Here is a 16,565-nt window from a genome sequence, read left to right on the forward strand (position 1 = left end):
TAGCATTTTTATAACCACATTGAACTTCTGAGAATAAATGTGTGGAATTAAGGCTGTGGATACACACATATATATACTGATTAAACTGACATGTGGAAGACTCTGCTATTCACTTACAAGAAGTTGACTTTTCATTTAGGAATATAGCAATTAGAAAAGGAGTATGGGGTCTGTTATTTCAACTCAAATATTTATTGCAAGGTACTGTTCATTGCTGTGGATAGAAAGATGACCATCCTTGCCGTAGGAGAGCACATGCTCTAGATTAATACTTAAATAAATAAATTGGTTCTTGACTGCCTATATGCTAGATCTGAGGAGATATCAGGCACCAAAAACACTTGGATACATTACACAAGGTACACTTACCTGAGTGATATAGAAGGAAGTTGGTACGCTTCGGCTACTTAGCAGAGATCAGCATTTTCCAAAGAAGGCAGGTATCTACCCTTTCCTGTATGTGGTTGCAAATGGTAATGTCTGAGGATCTGAGCGTGTGTTACACCTTATGGGACCATTGCTCTCCCCATTTTGGTACAGACTTCTTCATAATGTTAAATTTAGCTAAAGATGATCTCATCTGGGCCAGTCCTTTTTATGAACATGTGACTCAAGAGTTGCTCATACTAAGAACCATAGTCGGTGACCCTGCAACTGGAACTTATGCTGTTTACATCATCTTGAGATTCTCAACGATTTGTCATTGAATTTATATCCATAAGTAAAGTCTGATGAGACAGTGGAACATGCACTGGGGACTTGGAGCCTTAGTTCATGGGTGGTTCTGCCTCCTGCCACTGCCCTGACTCTCTAAATGGGGCTCTCAGTCACTACCTCCTCTGCCCCATTCAGTGACTATTTCCCTTTATACCTGGTCGGGGAGTGGGCATGGGGAAGGTTAATTTTGGGCACTAGTACATTCCAAGTCACAGAGCAGGGACCAAGATATTGGTGATGGTCTGTACTCACTTCATCCAAGGGAGTATAAGATTAAGTAACAGCAATGAAAAGAATAAAACAATAAACTGAAACACTGTGACAGATCAATCAAGGGACTATAGAAGGCAAGCTTAGCATTTCTATTCTACCTTTTGAACAAGGGGCCCACAAATTATTTTGTTGGCTTTGCATTTGGGACAGGATTATCGGTTTTGGAGCTATACAACATTTGATGGTAGAATAAAGTATACTGATGTTACAACAGACTTCTCTTTGCCATCTTCTCTATTCCATTCTCTATCCCCAAGCTTAAAAGTCCTGGATGAAGTACTGTTCTGAATTTTATGAGGCAGAACAAGAATAAAAATCAGTTAATTACCCGAGTATCTTAGGGTATCATATGGACAGATTGTTAGTCTAGCTGTAGGGTCCATTTGACATTATTCAAAATATATTCAAAATATTTATTGGTATGAGAAATCCTGAATTCTTATAATTACCATTCTCTGTGGGTATAAAATTAAGACAATGTATTCATAAGCACTGTAACAGTTTGGTTCTGTGGACAATATTTATGGCTGTAGATACATAAGATAAAAATAAACTGGGCATGGTGGTGTGCACCAGTAATCTCAGTGATTTGGGAGGCTGAAGTAGGAGGATCACAAGTTAAAGACAGCCTTGGCAATTTAGCGAGTCCCTGTCTGAAAATAAAAAATAAGGACTAGGATTACTTCTGGGTTCAATTATCACTAGCCTCCAACCCCACAAAGAATGAAAATATACAGAACACATTTTAAGCTAAAAAAAAAAAAAAAATCAGAAAATTCAGTTTGAATTAGCATGAGGAACTAGCTTAATTAACATTTACTTTTAACCTAATCTGCCATCTATTCATGCATTTATGCAATTCACCAAATATTTATTGAGCAAACTAGATATCCGGGTCTTTGCTAGGAACTGGAGACAGGATAGCAAGAAAAAGAGATGTAGCTCCTGGCTTCCTGAAGCTTCAGACCAACAAGCAGGAAGGGCATTAATAAAACAGCACATGATTAAATGTGAACAAATTGATAAGTCCTCTGAAGGAAAGAGATAGCTTGATAACAGGGAACTCTATACTAGAAAAATGGAAAAAATTTCCCTCTAAGATAGCTGTTGTTCAAAAGCTGAAGAATCGATAGGTAACTCAGTGAATAGGACTGAAGAAGGAGAAACTTTTGCAAAGGTACTGTGGTGTTGGGGACCCATATGAAGAATTAGAATGTCTGTGTGGCAGAGTTCAGAGAATGAGAAATTTCTGTGAAACAAGTCTAAGGAGTAATCCTGGACCAAACTGCAGGACCTGGTAGATGGTACTAAGAATTTTGATTTGTAGTCCAACAACCATGGGAAGATGCCAAAAACATTTAAGCAAGGAGTTGGAAAAACGATGTCTCAAGATGAGATTTGTGCTTTGTTAAAGCTGTTGATTGCAGTATGGAGAATAGATTGGAGAGTCCAAAGTGAAGGCAGAAAGTCCTGTTGGGAGGTTAGTGCAATAGTCCAGGTAAGGAATCATGGCAACCTGACTTACAGGTGAGGGTGGAGGCAGAGTTGCATGGATTCAAGAGATATTTAGATAGCAAACTTACTGATGCATTTAATGTAGGAGAGGGTTGGAGAAGTGTCAAAGACAAATCAAAGTTTTTTTGTTTGTGTGTGTTTTTTTTTGGGGGGGGGGGAGGGGTTTGCATACCTTGATAGATAGTAGGCTCCTTCACTGAGATAAGAAAAAAAGAATATCAGATTCCGAGATAAACATCATGTGATCAGTTTTGAGATGCTTCAGTCATCCAAGAGTAAGTGTTTTTAAGGAGAAACTTGTACATCTGGGTATCTGGCTTTATAATACGAACTTACAGATGGGGAACTGAAACCTGGCAGATGAGAATGTTCCTGCAAGGGAGACAGAGTCCTGTATCTTCAAAACACAGGGAAAACTGTCTCCGGAATGAAGAACTGATTCAAGGTATTGAGAAGAAATAGGAAGGGTACTGAAAATATCTATTGACTTTTTTTTAAAAAATATCTGGGTCCTCATTCATATCAGCAAGAATCACTTGCATGTGGTGGTGGGATAGAGGCAAATTGAAAGGGTTGGGAGTAAGTTGGAAGTGAGAAAATGGGAACATCATTGCAGGCTGTTCTAGATAGGTGTGGCTGCATAGAAAAAAAGAACAGCTGGAGAGAAATGTTCAAGGCAGTCTCAACAGTGTAAGATAGGTGGGTGAGATGACTATAGAGGTCTTGATATTACTAAGAAGCAAAAAATACATGTATTTGTAATTTATGCGTAAGGCCCATTGGTTTCATGAAGTTGTAATGTGGGTCTTTTCCCATAGTAAGCATTCTTTCGATACTAGCCCCACAACACTCATGATGTATTGCCTTCTCTCTGGAGAGCAAGGTGAAGGCTGCATTAAGTTTCTGATAAGAATGAGCAAACGTGAATATGTTTACATCATCTGCATAGCAATGTTCTCTGATGTGATTCTTCGAGATTACATCACTGCCCTTGAAGCAAAATTGGCTTTGAGCCTTTTGTGATTGCATATATTGTTTTATCCCCCCTCCCAAATGGTATGTTTTTGGAGAAGGTCATGAGGAGATGAGTAAGATTTAGAATAGAGTTGGCAGGACATTTTTTACATGCGCCGTGCAGTTAAAATTATAACTAGCGATGCTTTTTTCCTACCGTGTTAGGGGAGAGTCAGTTATAAATAGTCAGGAAAACTGGATCAGCTTTCAATTTCCATAAGTCTATTTTAAGTATTGCCTATGAATGCCACGAGGAATGTATCAAGCCCGGGGTGCAGGGCATTCAGTGCTGCTTTCTCATCTTTGTATTCTCTGCTTTTTGTTGTGAACGTCGTCAGGGTCAGTGTTGATAATTTTGGAGACGTTTTGGTGAGCTTTTCTACTCCTTAGATCCCATTGCACTTTTCTCTCTGTTCTTCTGTACATTCACCGTGGGTGCTCCAAGTTTGACCCAGATGCTTCTAATTTTTTTTTTTTTGTTTTAATCTTCAAATTGTTGTTGGTGCTAGTTCAAATCTGACAATTATGTAAATATCTGACATCATTAATATTTTAACTTCAGACTTTCTTTTCCCTAGACATTTGACTTTTATCTGCCTGCCTAGTGTAGTTCTCTGATTGTAACTTCCAACATCCATATCTTTGTTCCTTAAAGCAGTTATTAGTTATCCTGCTTGATTTTCTATTTCTATAGGATAATTTTTCCAATTTCAGGTTTCAAACAAAGCTTTCACTTTTCCTTTATGACCAATCCAATACGTTGTAAAACTTTTAATTAACTACTTTAAATGAATACAGGCATGTGTCCTCAGGTAACAGAGGAGTCTACACAGCAGTAATTTTCTCCAACTTCCCCCATATTTCCAATCTGAGAATAAATGTATTTTAACTGTTTTTTTCCTTCTAGTAGTTACTTCAAAAACTGACAATGTGTTTATGACCCCTGTTATTCGTAATCAATAAAATAAATCTGCTCCCAGATGAAAGATACATTTTAGATTCTTCTGTCTTCTGATGTTGTGCTATTTATATTTGTAGTTTTAATTTTTTACTTTTGTTGCTTTAATCAATATAGACATTGACTTTTTGTCTTTCAACTCTTGGTATTGTTACTTTTTTTCCATCTTTTTTTGCATTTTTTAGTTTGGTTCTTTTTAGATATACATAACAATAGAGAGTGTATTTTGGCATAGTCCATATACATGGACTATAATTTATGCTAATTAGGATCCCATTCTTGTGGTTTATACATAATGTGGAATTTCATTGGTTGTATATTCATATCCCTCCCCTTCATTCCCTTTGTCTAATTGAATGAACTTCTATTCTTCCCTCTCCCACCCCTTATTTTGTGTTAGCAACCATATAGCAGAGAGAACATTCAACCTTTGGTTTTGGGGGGACTGGCTCATTTCACTTAGCATGATAGTTTCCAACTCCATCCATTTACCGAAAAAACACCATAATTTCATTTTTATTTATGGCTGAGTAATATACCATTGTTTTTATATATATATAAAAATATAAATATATCACCTTTTCTTGATCCACTCATCTGTTGAAGGGCATATAGATTGGTTCCGTAGTTTAGCTATTGTGAATTGAGTTGCTATAAACATTGATGTGGCTGCATCACTGTAGTGTGCTGATTTTATGTCCTTTGGGTATAAACTGAGGAGTGGAATAGCTGGGTCAAATGGTAGTTACATTACTAGTTATATGAGGAATCTCCACACTGCTTTTCAGAGTGGTGGCACCAATTGCAGCAATGTATGAGTGCATCTTCCCCTCCATCCTTGCAATATTTATCATTACTTATATTCTTGATGATTGCCATTCCAACTGGAGTGAATGGGATCTCAGTGTAGTTTTAATTTGCATTTCTGATATTGCTAGAGACGTTGAACATTTTTTCATATTTGTTTACCAATTGTATTATTCTTTGAGGTGTCTCTTAATTTCTTTGCCCATTTATTGATTGGGTTATTTGTGGGTTTTTTTTTTTTAGTGTTTTTTTAAGTTCTTTATATATCCTAGAGATTGATGCTCTATATGAGGTGCCAGAGGGCAAGATTTTCTCCCATTCTGTAGGCTCTCTCTTCACATGATTGTTTCCTTTGCAGTGAAGAAGCTTTTTAGGTTTGCCATTTGTTGATTCTTGATTTTACTTCTTGTACTTTAGGAGTCTTGTTAAGGAAGACATGAAGATTTGAGACTACATTTTCTTCTAGTAGGTACAGGGTCTCTGGTCTAATGCCTAGGCCCTTGATCCACTTTGAGTTTTGTGCATGGAGAGAGAGAGGGGTTTAATTTCATTTTGTTGCATATGGATTTCCAATTTTTCTCAGCACCATTTGTTGAAGAGGCTATCTTTTTTCCAATATATGTTTTGGTGCCTTTGTCTAGTATGAGATAATTGTATTTATGTGGGTTTGTCTCTGTCTTCTATTCTGTTCCATTGGTCTTTATGTCTGTTTGGTGCCAGTATTGTGCTGTCTTTGTCACTATAGCTTTGTAGTATAGTTTAAGTTCTGGTATTATGATGCCTCTGCTTCACTTTTGTTGCTGAGGATTGCTTTGGCTATTCTGGGCCTCTTATTTTTCCAAATGAATTTCATGACTGCTTGTTCTATTTGAATAATTTCATTTAAATTTCAATAGGAATTGCATTAAATCTATAAAGCACTTTTGGTACTATGGCCATTTTGACAAATTAATTCTGTCTATCCAAGAACATGTGAGATCTTTTCATCTTCTAAGGTCTTCTTCAATTTCTTTCTTTAGTGTTCTTTAGTTTTCATGATAGAGATATTTCACCTCTTTTGTTAGATTGATTCCCAGATGTTTTATTTCTCTTGAGGCTATTGTGAATGGAATAGTTTTTCTAAATTCTCTTTCAGCTGGTTCATCACTTATGTATAATAAAGTGATTGATTTATGGGTGTTAATTTGTGTTCTGCACCTTCACTGAATTCATCTGAGTTCTAGAAGTTTACTGGTTGTTGTTTGGTGTTTTTTTTTTTCTTTTGGGGGGGGGATTGTAAGTATAAGATCCTATTGTTGGCAAATAAACAGTTTGAGCTCTTCTTTTCCTATTTGTTTCCCTTTAATTTATTTCTTTAATCTCATTGCTCTGGCTAGGGTTTCAAAGACTATGTTAAATAGAAGTGGTGAAAGAGAGCATCCCTGTCTTGTTCCAGTTTTTAGAGGGAATGCTTTCAATTTTTCTCTATTTAGAATGATGCTGGCCTGGGGCTTAATATATATAGCTTTTATAGTGTTGAGGTATGTTCCTACTATCCCTGTTTTTCTAATGTTTTGAGCATGAATGGATGCTGAATTTCTGTATCTATTGAGATAATCATGTGATTCTTGTCTTTAAGTCTATTGATGTGATGAATTACGTTTATTGATTTCTGTATGTTGAACCAACCTGGCATCTCTGAGATGAACCTCACTGTATCATGGTGCACTATCTTTTAAATATGTTTTTGTATGTGATTTGCCAGAATTTAATTAAGAATTTTGTGTCTATGTTTACCAGGGATATTTGTCTGAAGTTTTCTTTCCTTGATATGTTTTTGTCTGGTTTTCTCATCAGTCTGATACTAGTTTCATAGAATGAGTTTGGAGGGTCCCCACCTTTTCTATTTCTTGGAGTAATCTGAGGAGGATTGGGGCTAGTTTTTCTTTGAAAGTCTGGTAGAACTCAGCTGAGAATCCATCTAATCCTGGACTTTTCTTTTTTATAGACTTTTGATGGCATCTTCAGTTTCATTGCTTGAAATTGATCTGATCTGTTTAAATTTCTCTGACCTGATTCAATTTAGTAGGTTGTACCTCTGTAAGAATTTACCACTGTCTTCAATATTTTCTAGCTTATTAAAGTATAAATTTTCAAAATAGTTTCTGATTTTCATATGAATTACCATAGTGTATGTCATATTACCTTTTTCAGCATGAGCTTAGAAATTGAGTTTTCTTTTTCTTCATTAGCTTTATTAAGGATTTGTGAATTTTATTTATCTTTTTTCAAAGAACCAACTTTTTGTTTCATTGTTTTTTAATTTTTTCTTGTTTGTTTCAATTTTCTTGATTTTGGCTCTGATTCTAATTATTTCCTGTCTTCTGCTTTTGGTGTTGATTTGTTCTTTTATTCATAGGGCTTTGAGATATAATATTAGGTTGCTTAACTGGTGACTTTCCGTTCTTTCAGTGAATGAGCTAAATGCAATGAACTTTCCTCTAGAACTGCCTTCATAGTGTCTCAGAGATTTTGATAATGTTGGTTATTCTTATTTACCTCTAAATATTTTTTTTAAATTTCATCCTTGATTTCTTCTGCTATCTGCTATCTTGGTTATTCAGTAGCATATTATTTAGACTTCAGGTGTATTCTAATTTTTGGGGGGAGGGTGGGCAGGTACCAGGGATTGAACTCAGGGGCTCTCACTGAGCCACATCTCCAGCCCTATTTTATGGTTCTTAAAAATTAATTTAATTAGGTAAATATGACAGCAGAATGCATTTTGATTCATGGTACACAATTGCATCACAGCTTTTCATTTCTCTGGTTGTACACAATGTAGCATCACACCATATGTGCAGTCATACATGCCTAGGGTAATGATGTCCATCTCATTCTACCATCTTTCCTGCCCCCGTGCTCCCTCCACTCCCCTTCCACTCCTTTGCCCAGTCAAAGTTCCTCCATTTTTCCCATATCCCCCTTACCCATTATGGATTAGCAACCACTAATCAGACAGAACATTCATCCTTTGATTTTTTGGGGGGTTTGGCTTACTTCACTTAGCATGATATTCTCTAATTCCATCCATTTACCTGCAAACACCATAATTTTATTCTCTTTTAATGCTGAGTAATATTCCATTGTGTGTATATACCACAGTTTCTTTATCCATTCATCTACTGAAGGGCATCTGGGTTGGTTCCACAGTTTAACTATTGTGAATTGTGCTGCTATAAACATTGAGGTGGCTATGTTACTATAATATTGCTATTTTTAAGTCCTTTGGGTATAGACTAAGGAGTGGGATAGCTGGGTAAAATGGTGATTCCATTCCAAGTTTTCCAAGGAATCACCATACTGCTTTCCAGATTGGTCGCACCAATTTGAAGCCCCACCAACAATGTATGAGTGAGCCTTTCTCCCCACATCCTTTCCTAAATTTATTGTTGCTTGTGTTCTTGATAATTGTCATTCTGACTTGAGTGAGATGAAATCTTAAGAGTAGTTTTGATTTGAATTTCTCTAATTACTAGAGATATTGAACATTTTCTCATGTTTGTTGATTGAATGTATATTTCTTCTGAGAGGTGTCTGTTCAGCTCCTTAGCCCATTTATTGATTGGGTTGTTTGTTTTTTTGGTGTTAAGTTTTTTGAGTTCTTTATATATCCTGGAGATTAGTGCTCTAATGTGCATATGGCAAAAAATTGTTTTCATTCTGTAGGCTCTCTCTTCACCTCATTGATTGTTTCTTTTGCTGAGAAGAAGCTTTTTAGTTTGAGACCATCCATTTATTAATTCTTGATTTTATTTCTTATGCTTTAAGAGTCTTGTTAAGGAAGAGTCTAATCCGACATGACAAAGATTTGGGCTGACTTTTTTCTCTATTAGGCACGGAGTCTCTGGACAAATGACTAGGTCTTTCATCTATTTTGAGTTGAGTTTTGTTTATAGTGAGAGAGAGGGGTTTATTTTCATTTTGCTGCATATGGATTTCCAGTTTTCCCAGCCCCATTTGTTGAAGAGGCTATCTTTTCTCCAAAGTATATTTTTGGTGCCTTTGTCTAGTATGAGATACCTGTATTTATGTGGGTTTGTCTCTGTGTCTTCATTTTGTACCATTGGCCTACTTGTTTATGTTGGTGCCAATATCATGCCGTTTTTGTTACTATATCTTTGCAGTATAGTTTAAGGTCTGGTATTATGATGCCTCCTGTTTCACTCTTCTTGCTAAGGATTGATTTGGCTATTTTGGGTCTCTTATTTTTCCAAATGAATTTCATGATTGCTTTTTCTAGTTCTATAAGGAGTGATGATGGGATTCTAATTGGAATTGCATTGAATTTGTGTTACACTTTGGGTAGTATGGCCATTTCGGCAATATTAATTTTGCCTATCCAAGAGCATGGGAGATCTTTCCACCTTCTAAGGTCTACTTCCATATATTTCTTTAGTGTTTTGTAGTTTTCCTTGGAGAGGTCTTTTACCTCTTTTGTTGATTCCCAAGTATTTTATTTATTTATTTATTTTTTGAGGCTATTGTAAATAGGTAGTTTTCCTAATTTCTCTTTCAGAGGATTCATCACTAATGTACAGAAATGCATTTGATTTATGGGTATTGATTTTATATCCTGCTATGTTGCTGAACTTATTAATTCTAGAAGTTTTCTGGTGGAGTTTTTGGATTCTCTAAGTATAGAATCATGTTGTCAGCAAATAATGATAGTTTGAGTTCTTCTTTTCCTACTTGTGTCCCTTTAATTTCTTTCATCTGTCTAATTGCTCTGGCTAGAGTTTCAAGGACTAAGTTGAATAGAAGTGGTGAATGAGGGCATCCCTGTGTTTTTCCAGTTTTTAGAGAGAATGCTTCCAATTTTTTCGCCATTTAGAATGATGTTGGCCTTGGGTTTAGCATAGATAGCTTTTACAATGTAAAGATATGTTCCTACTATCCCTAACTTTTCTAGTGTTTTGAACATGAGAGGGTGCTGTTTTTTGTCAAATGCTTTCTTTGCACCAACTGATATAATCATATGATTCTTTAAGTCTATTGATGTGATGAATTACATTTATTAATTTCTATATGTTGAACCAACCTTGCATTCCTGGAATGAACCCCACCTGATCATAGTGCACTATTTTTTTAAAAATGTTTTTGTATGAGATTTGCCATAATTGTATTGAGAATTTTTGAATCAATGTTCATCAGAGATAATGGTCTGAAATTTTCTTTCCTTGATGTTTCTGCCTAGTTTTGGTATCAGGATGATACTAACTTCATAGAATGAGTTTGGAAGGATTCCTTCCTTTCTGTTTCATGGAATAATTTGAGGGGTATTAGTATTAATTCTTTGTCTTGTAGAACTCAGCTGTTAATCTCTCTGATCCCAGGCTTTTCTTGGTTGGTAGGCTTTTGATGGCGTTTTCTATTTCCTTGCTTGAAATTGATCTATTTAAATTGTGTATGTCCTCTTGACTCAGTTTGGGTTGATCATATACCTCCAGAAATTTGTCAGTGTCTTCAAGGCTTTCTGTTATACTGTAGTTATAATTTTCAAAAGAGTTTCTAATTGTCTTCTGTATTTCAGTAGTGTCGTCATGATATTTCCTTTTTCATCACAAATTTTAGTAATTTGAGTTTTCTTCCTCCTTCTTTTCATTAGGGTGGCTAAGAGTTTGTCAATTTTATTTATTTTTTTCAAAGAACCAGCTTTTTATTTTGTTAATTTTTTGTTTCTTTTTAACCAAGTCAAGTTAAAAATCAATTTCATTGATTTCTGCCCTGATTTTAATTATTTCTTGTCTTCTACTTTTGGTGTTGGTTTGTTCCTCTTTTTCTAGGGCTTTGAGCTGTAATAGTTACATTGTTTATTTGTTGACTTTTTCTTCTTTTAATGAATGAACTCCATGCAATGAACTTTACTTTTAGCGTTGCCTTGATAGTGTCCCAGAGATTTTGATAAGTTGTATTGGAGTTCTCATTTACCTCTAAGAATTTTTTTTATCTCCTCCCTAATGTCTTCTCTTATCCATGCATCATTCAATAGAATATTGTTTAGTCTCCAGGTGTTGGAGTAGCTTCTATTTTAAATTTCATCATTGATTTCTAATTTCATTCCATTATGGTCAGAGAGGATGCAGGGTAGTATCTGTATGTTTTTGTATTGCTAAGAGTTGCTTTGTAGCATAACATATGATCTATTTTGGAGAAGGATCCATATGGTGATGAGAAGAAAGTGTATTTACTCACTGATGGATGGAATATTCTGTACATGTCTGTTAAGTCCAAATTATTGATTGTATTATTGAGGTGTATAATTTCTTTGTTTAGTTTTTGTTTGGAAGATCTATTCAGTGGTGAGAGAGGTGTATTAAAGTCACCCAGTATTATTGTGTTGTGGACTATTTGGTTCTTGTATTGAGAAGGTTTTTTTTGACATACATAGATGCCCCATTATTTGGGGCATAGATATTAATGATTGTTATGTCTTGTTGATGTATGAATCCCGTAAGCAGTATGAAATGTGCTTCTTTATCCCTTTTCACTAGCTTTGGTTTGAAGTCCACTTTATCTGATATGAGTATGGAAACCCCTGCTTATTTACAAGATCCACTCGAGTGTTACTTTTTTCCCACCTTTCACCTTCAGTCTGTGGATGTATTTTCCTGTGAGATGAGTCTCTTGAAGGAACATATTGTTGAGTCTTTTTAAAAAAGACAAACTAGCAGATTAGATTTTAATTTATGAGTTTAGGCCATTCACATTCAGGATTGTTATTGAAATATGATTTGTATTCCTGGAAATTTGATTTTTTTTAACTTGACTTGGTTTCTCCTTTGATTGGCCTTTCCTTTAGTGTAGTCCCTCCTTTTGCTGATTTTCATTGTTTTTTATTTCCTCCTCTTGGAATATTTTGCTGAGGATACTCTGTTTTGCAGACTTTCTTGCTGTAAAGTCTTAACTTTGGTTCATCATGAAAGGTTGAAGTTTAATTTTGCTAGATATAAGATTCTTGGTTGGCCTCCATGTTCTTTCAGAGCTTGGTATATGCTGTTTCATGATCTTCTGGCTTTGAGAGTCTGGGTTGAAAAATCAGATACGAATTGGTCTCCCCCCATATGTGATCTGATTCCTCTCTCTTGTGGTCTTTGATTCTATTCTTACTCTGTATGCTAGGCATTTTCATTATAATGTGCATTGGTGAAGATCTGTTGTAATTTTGTACATTTGGCGTCCTGTAAGCCTCTTGCATTTGGTTTTCCAATTCATTCTTGATGTTTGGCAAATTTTCTGATATTAACTCATTGAAGAGATTGTGCATTCCTTTCGTTTGAATCTCTGTGCCTTTCTCTTCCCAATAACTCTTAGATTTGGTCTTGATGCTGTCCCATAATTCTTGGATATTCTGTTCATGGTTTCTTACCATCTCCACTGTGTGGAAACTGGTATTTTCCAGAATGTATACTTTGTCTTTATTATCTGATGTTCTGTCTTCCAAGTGATCTAGTCTGTTAGTAATGCTTCCTATTGAGATTTTTATTTGGTTTATTGTTTCCTTCATTTCAAGAATTTCTGATTTTTTTTTTTTTTTTTTTTTTTTTTTAGAATCTCTTTTGCTATCTATATTTTCTCCCTTATCTCTTTGTTGGTGTGATCAATGTTTGCTCATTTAGGTCATTCTTTAATTCACAGATCATTTTAATTACAGATATTCTAAACTCCTTTGACATTTCATCAACTGCACTGTCCATGGATTGTTATTGTAGTATTATGGCTTATTTGGAGCACTTTCTTCCCTTGTTTTTCCATGTTGTCTAAGTGTCTTATTTACTTGCAGTGTAGATGGTAAGTATTACAGTTTCTACCCTATAATCTTGTATCTGTTCAGATTATCTGTACCTCACTTTGGTTTTGGGCTTCCTGCTTGTGTCCAAAAGAGGGTGCTACTACAACTAAAGGTGGTGGTGGCAATAGTGGAGGTAACTCAAAATACCAGTGGGTGTGCCCCAAGATGAATGCAACCTCTTTGAGATATGGGGTTGAAAGTGTGGACATTATACTGGCTTTAGGATGCCTTCTCTGAGATGCCACTTCTTGTAGTCCCTATCTGTTGTTACAAGGTGGAGGCAACTGCACGGGGAGGGCTATGGCGATGGCTGCAGTGTCCCAAGATGGATATGGGTTAGGCCTGGTCTCCCTGGTGGGTGGGTTGGGGGGAGGACCTGGGCCTACTCTGTGTCTGGGCTCCCACATAGGTTGGTAGAGGTGGTGCTAGGCCTGGGTCTGGATCCGGCATAGGTCTGCAGGGGTGGGTCTGGGCCAGGGTCTGGGCTCTGGCATGGGTATACCAGTTGGTAGATTGGAACTAGGCTTAACCTGTGCCTGGGCTCCTGCACGAGTGGACTATTTTATATTTTACTTAGAGACAGGGTCTCACTGAGTTGCTTAGCCCCTCACTGTTGCTGAGTCTGGCTGTAACTTATGATCCTCCTCTCTCAGACTACTGAGCCACTGGGATTACAGGTATGCACCACCACACCCAGAGCTTCTCTTTTTTTATTTTATCATTGATTTCTAATTTTATTCCATTATGATCTGATAGAATGCAAGGTATTATTATTGCTATTTTTTGTAGTGCTAAGAGTTGTTTTGTCGCCTAAGATAGTCTATTTTAGAGAAGGATTCATGTGCTGCTGAGAACAAAGTGTATTCAGTCATTGGTGGTGGAAATATCCTATATGTCGGTTACGTCTTAATTATTAATTGTATATTTTAGTTTTATTGCTTCCTAGTTTTTGTTTGGAGCATCTATCCAGTGATGAGAGAGGTGTGTTAAAGTCACCCAGTATTATTGTGTTGTGGTTTATTTGATTATTGAAATTGAGGAGGGTTTGTTTGAGGTATGTAGATGCTCCATTGTTTGGGGCATAAATGTTTGATAGTTATGTCTTGTTGATTAGTATTTTTTCTTGTTCTCTTTGTAAATTAAAAATGATGCCCCTATTTTCCCTTATAACTTTATTGAAGCCCACTTTCCCCTTCTATCTGCAACCACTTCTAAGTTTGCTGTGTTTGATTGTCTCTAAAAGTTGAGAGCCAGGAAATGCTGTCTACATTATTTAACATTATAATACATATCCACATCTGGGTCCTCATTAAGTTTAATTCTTCTCAGATTCAGTGTTGTTATCCTTAGGCTCTGAAGGAATATTTTTGCAGGTCTCTTGAATCGTCTATCACCTAACATCAATAACAATCACATAACATCATTTCTTATTTGAGTTTAACATTTAAAATGTGACTTTTAAAAAAATATTTTTTGAGTTGTTAATGGACCTTTATTTTAATAATTTATTTATATGCAGTGCTGAGAATTGAACCCAGTACCTCACACATGCGAGGCAAGCACTCTATCACTGGACCACAGCCCCAGCCCTTAAAATGTGACTTTTTTTTAAGAAAAGGGACTTTTTAATTCTTATCCTCCATTATTCTTTTAGAGACATAATTTATGTATAATATTTATCCTTTTAAAGTGTATGATTCAGTGACTTTTAATATGTACATGAAGATGTGCTATTATCACCACTTATTCCAGTGTATTTTTATTACCCCCCAAAAGAAACCTCTTCAGAAGTCATTCCTCATTCTTCCATACATCCCGGCTCTGGAAACCCTTAATCTATATTCTTTTGGATTTACCTATTTTGGGGCATTTCCCATGAATTGAATCATATACCATGCATCTAGGTTCATCTATGTTTTCATCCATATGATAGCACATTTGTTCATGTTATAACATGAATCAATATTTCATCTTGTGGCTAAACAATATATTATATGGATGTATTTTAAAAGTCTATCATTCGATGGAAATTTGTATCGTTCCCACTTTTCGGCTGAATGGCTAATGCCACCACAGACATTTGTGCACAAGTTTTGGCGTGGGCATACATTTTAATTTCTATTGAGTTTGTACCAAGAATGGAATTGTAGGGTTATATGAAAATCCTATGCTTAACCTTTTGAGGAACTGTTCTCAGAAGCAGCTGCATCACTTTACATTTCTACTAGCAATGCGTGAGAGTCCTGATGGCCTCACTTTCTTGCCAACATGGGTTATTAATGACGATCTTATTGAGTGTGAAGTGGTATTTAACTGTAGCTTTTATTTGCATTTCTGTAATGACTGACATTGAACATTTTTTCATATGCCATTTGCACAATTTTATGGAGAAATGTCTGTTCAGATTTAAAAAAAATTTTTTTTTGTATTAAGTACACATGAGAGATTTTTTTTTAACTAGATTGTCTTAACAGCAATCCAAGGCTATGAAACTTACACCCATTTTTTTTGCCTGAGAGTTTTACAGTTCTTAATTTTAGGTCTTGGATTCATCTTAAGTTAATTTTTTTTTGTGTGTGTGGTCCTGGAGATTGAACCTAAGGTCTCATACATGCTAAGTATGTGGTCTATTACTGTCTACATCCCCAGCCTCTTAAGTTAATTTTTGTACAAGATGTGTATTAGGTGTATAACTTCATTATTTTGCTGGATATCCAGTTGTTATCCTGGACCAGCTCTGAGTAAGATTGAATAAAGACATTCTTTTGAACAGGGTCTTCCTAGGAATTGCAGACAGTTAAAATAATGACAATTCCCTGATAATGGGAACTGCTATCCAGTGGCTCCTAGGCTCTGGTTTCTCCTGTGATTGTAGATTATTGCAAGACTACAATTGCACTAGAAATGGGGCATTTAGGAATAGGGCCAGTTAAAATGCCACAAAACTGTCATTACTGAGATCCAACTTTTTTTCTGATTATAAATTATCTCTGGAATGCTGTAAAACCGGTGTTAATTTCCATAATTCTAAAAAAAAAAGTTGCTGTAATGTGGTTTTATAGTATTCTTCTTATTTCTAAAAAAATATTAAAAAGAAATAAGGATACTAGAAAGCCATATCAGGGAGACTTTTGGATGTCCTTATTTTGCCATTTCTATTGATGTTACCTCTGTACTATTATTTTTACAGTCTATTTTCTAGTCTTTCAGTCATATTTACTTTTATTATGTAACTTAAACACTTTTTTCCTTGGAGATCTCCTTTTCAGAATCTCTGCCACCCAGTCCAATCTTTTGTTATTTTCCTTGGGCCTACTGTATGGCTTTTATCTGGAACATTCTGGATTGGACTCACTGTTTCTAGATGTAATATGCTTTGTTGTCTTATTCCCCCCCCCCTTTTTTTTTCTGGAAAACATTCTCAAGTAGTTGCTTGAGGAGGAAATGGTA

The sequence above is a fragment of the Marmota flaviventris genome, chromosome 8, assembly GCF_047511675.1.
Source record: "Marmota flaviventris isolate mMarFla1 chromosome 8, mMarFla1.hap1, whole genome shotgun sequence".
Classification (NCBI taxonomy): domain Eukaryota; kingdom Metazoa; phylum Chordata; class Mammalia; order Rodentia; family Sciuridae; genus Marmota; species Marmota flaviventris.